Here is a 4,028-nt window from a genome sequence, read left to right as displayed (position 1 = left end):
CAGGCCATTCAGCCCAACACGCCTACACCAATTCTCTGAAGAACAGCCCATCCATACTCACACCTCCACCTTTTCCCTGTAACCCCACATTTCCCATGGCTAATCCACTTAACCTACACATCCCTAGGCACTACAGGTGATTTAGCATGGCTAGTCCACCCAACCTGCACATCTTTGGACGGTGGGAGGAAACCGGAGCACCAAGAGTAAACCCACACAGACACAAACTCCATACAGACAGTCACCCAAGGCTGGAATTGAACGCGGGTCCCTGGTGCTCTGAGGCAGCAGTGCTCTGAGGCACCGTGCTGTCCAGGATGATTTGAGACTTGAAAGAAAACTTGTAGGTGACCTTCCCATGCACCTGTTGCTCTTATTCTTCTAGATGGCAGTGCTCAGTGTTTTGAAAAGTGTTCCAGTAGGTTTAGTGAGTTATTGCAGTGAATCTTATATTTTTGCTGTTACTGTGCATCATGGTGGAGGAAGCAGATGTTTAAGGCGATGAATAGGGTGCCAATCAAGTGGCACTCTTTAAAAATGTTTAGCTTCTTGAGTATTGTTGGAGCTGCAAATGGAAAGCATTCTGTCACACTCCTGATTTGTGCCTTCTGGTTGGTGAATAGGCTTGGAGAACCAGGACGCGAGCAATCCTTTATCATTCCCTTTTATCTGCTCTTGTATCCACATTATTTATACTGGTTGGTTCAGTTGTCTTTCTGTTCACGGAACCTCGTGGGCCTGCTGAGTGCCTTTTTGTTCTGTTTTTGTTTTAATCAGGTTTCCAGCTAGTATTCTGCCATTCGCAAAACAAAGCTGCTTATTTTTTTCTCCAGTTCTGGTCCAGCGCAGAGCAATCCGTGGTGGACAACCTGAGAGTTTTGACAGTTGGGGATGAGATGGGGAGGGGGCGGGGCCCGGATTGTCACGTGGTCTAAAAGATTGTCCCTCCCCCTTTCAACGTAAGGTTACGTCCTGAAAGTGCGCCTGCCGAAGGTGGTAGTGCGCAGCTGCGTTGTGAAGGTAAGTGGGAAACGAGGGCGAGGTGGGGGGTGGGGGAGGAGGAGGAGGGGATGGAATGATGCCGTTTAAACCCAACTGTCAACGGCTGGCACATGTGCCTGAGCCGGTCGGACACGGGTGGAGGGGCAAGGTTTGCTGATGGCAGACATTACCGTCTGAATCTTCAGCTATAAGGAGTGGAAGATGGATCTTTATTGAGATGGGTGGGTTGGTGGGGAGGTAGATTGCTCGTTGATGTCAAAAGCAATTTTATTGCAATCGTAAATCTATCTAGTGTTGATTTATGTTCTCCCCTATCCTGTGTGGAGCACTATCGTTCAAAATCTCACACCCAAGATTGTGACAGCACCAAAGTGATTTCAACTTTCCCCTCAAGATCGAGAAGGAACATAAATAAGTTGCTGGAAAAACTCAGCAGGTCTGGCAGCATCTGTGCAGAGAAATCAAAGTTAACGTTTCGGGACTGATGACTCATTCTCTGTAGCGAAGGAAAGTGTGTTCTACGGAGTATAAACCAACTGTTGACGAGTATTTATCGTGTAGGTGTTATATTGCCAACGATTTAGCAATTTTAAAAAAAAGATTTTTTATCCCAGTCACTTCTCTCGTACAATTAACAAAATGATAGATAGACTTTCAAACAAAGGGTCCTTTACAAGACATGGCACAGTTGTGCCTTCCTGTCCAGTTCTCTACATAATTCTGGCACTCATTTCGTTGTATATCTGAAGCTACTGTACCAGAAATTGCAATGGTGTAATTGGATGTAGTTGGCTAAACTTCAATTGATATTTGATTCTGGTTCAATTACTTATATTGGGCTGTACAGTTGCTACAATCTGGACTCTTTGTAGTATGTAATATAGAAATTATTTGAAAGTCTTAATTTTTAGGCCTCCAATTCAAGGATAAAATCTGCTCAGGGTCACAGGTGTTTTTCAAATAACCAAGCAAGATAATTCTTGACTTTTGGCATTTTGCCCCTTGTGCTCCTGAAATGATGAGATCTGGAGTGCAGGATTTTTTTCCCCTGCTCTGCTGGTCATCGTATTTGTGAAGGGATTTGAACATGTCCATCAAATTGCATAATGCTTCAAGTTGTTGCCATTTTGAATGATTCATAAAATCCCCAGTAGTGTGGAAAGAGGCCATTTGGTCCATCAAGTCTACATTGAAACACAGGAAAAAAAGTAAACTCCACACAGACAATTCCTTGAGCTTGGAATTGAAGCCGGGTCCCTGGCACTACCACTGAGTGACAGTGCTGCCCAACATAGCAATTAAAGTCATAGACAATAGGTGCAGGAGTAGGCAATTCTGCCCTTCGAGCCTGCACCACCATTCAATATGATCGTGGCTGATCATCCTTAATCAGTATTCCGTTCCTGCCTTATCTCCATAACCCTTGATTCCACTATCCTTGAGAGCTCTATCCAACTCTTTCTTAAATGAATCCAGAGACTGGGCCTCCACTGCCCTCTGGGGCAGAGCATTCCACACAGCCACCACACTCTGGGTGAAGACGTTTCTCCTCATCTCTGTCCTAAATGGTCTACCCCTTAATTTTAAGCTGTGTCCTCTGGTTCGGCACTCATCCATCAGCGGAAACATGTTTCCTGCCTCCAGAGTGTCCAATCCTTTAATAATCTTATATGTCTCAATCAGATCCCCTCTCAGTCTTCTAAACTCAAGGATATACAAGCCCAGTCGCTCCAGTCTTTCAGTGTAAGGTAATCCCGCCATTCCAGGAATTGACCTCGTGAACCTACGCTGCACTCCCTCAATACCCATAGAGATGTACAACTCGGAAACAGACCCTTCGGTCCAACTCGTCCATGCGACCTGATATCCCAAACTAATCTAGGTCCACTTGCCAGAATCTGGCCCCTATTCCTCAAAACCCTTCCTATTCATATACCCATCCAGATGTCTTTTAAATGTTGCAATTGTACCACCCTCCACCACTTCCTCTGGCAGCTTATTCCATACACGCACCACCCTCTACATGAAAAAGTTGCCCCTTGGGTCCCTTTTATATCTTTCCCCTCTCACACTAAACCTATGCCCTCTATTCTGGACTCCTGCACCCTAGGGAAAACACCTTGTCTATTTATCCTACCTATACCCCTTGTGATTTTATAACCCTCTATAAGGTGACCCCTCTGCCTCTTACGCTCCAGGGAAAACAGCACCAGGCTTTTCAACTTCTCCCTGTTGCTCATATCCTTCAGCCCAGGCAACATCTTTCTAAATCTTTTCTGAACTCTTTCAAGTTTCACAACATCCTTCCGATAGGAAGGAGACCAGAATTTGCAATATTCCAACAGTGGCCTAAACAGCATCCTGTACAGCCACAACATGACCACACAACTCCTATACTCAATACTCTGACCAATGCAGGAAAGCATACCAAATGCCTTCTTCACTATCCTATCTACCTCGAAGCCAGGGAACTATAGACCAGTGAGCCTGATGTCGGTGGTGGGCAAGTTGTTGGAGGAAATCCTGAGAGACAAGATGTACGTGTATTTGGAAAGGCAAGGACGGATTAGAGATAGTCAACATGGCTTTGTGCGTGGGAGATCATGTCTCCCAAACTAGATTGAGTTTTTTGAAGAAGTAACAAAGAGGATTGATGAGGACAGAGCAGTGGACATGATCTATATGGACTTACAGTAAGGTGTTCGACAAGATTCCCCATGGGAGACTGGTTAGCAAGGTTACATCTCATGGAATACTGGGTGAACTAGCCATTTGAATACAGAACTGGCACAAAGGTAGAAGTCAGAGGGTTGTTTTACAGACTGGAGGCCTGTGACCAGTGGAATGCCAAAAGGGTCAGTGCTGGGTCCTCTACTTTTTGTCATTTACATAAATGATTTGGATGCGAGCATAAGAGGTACAGTTAGTAAGTTTGCAGATGACACCAAAATTGGAGGTATAGTGGACAGTGAAGAAGGATACCTCTGATTACAACGGGATCTTGATCAGATGGGCCAATGGACTGA

General features: G+C 45.1%; 1 protein-coding gene across 2 annotated transcripts in view; it reads left to right on the top strand.

Annotated features, from left to right (window-relative positions):
- The first annotated feature begins 952 nt into the window (after window positions 1-952).
- The window catches only part of glmna (glomulin, FKBP associated protein a), a 61,146-nt gene continuing 58,070 nt past the window's right edge, over window positions 953-4,028 (top strand). The window contains exon 1 of one of the 2 annotated variants that reach the window (XM_043698788.1): window positions 953-1,020. The gene's annotated coding sequence lies outside the window, so the exon portion shown is untranslated. Of the gene's footprint in view, window positions 1,021-1,148; window positions 1,560-4,028 lie in introns of those variants that run through there. The other variant, XM_043698789.1, reaches the window with a different exon arrangement.

The sequence above is a fragment of the Chiloscyllium plagiosum genome, chromosome 11, assembly GCF_004010195.1.
Source record: "Chiloscyllium plagiosum isolate BGI_BamShark_2017 chromosome 11, ASM401019v2, whole genome shotgun sequence".
Classification (NCBI taxonomy): domain Eukaryota; kingdom Metazoa; phylum Chordata; class Chondrichthyes; order Orectolobiformes; family Hemiscylliidae; genus Chiloscyllium; species Chiloscyllium plagiosum.
Note: the sequence above shows the minus strand (reverse complement) of the source record. Positions and strands in the feature narration are given on the sequence as shown.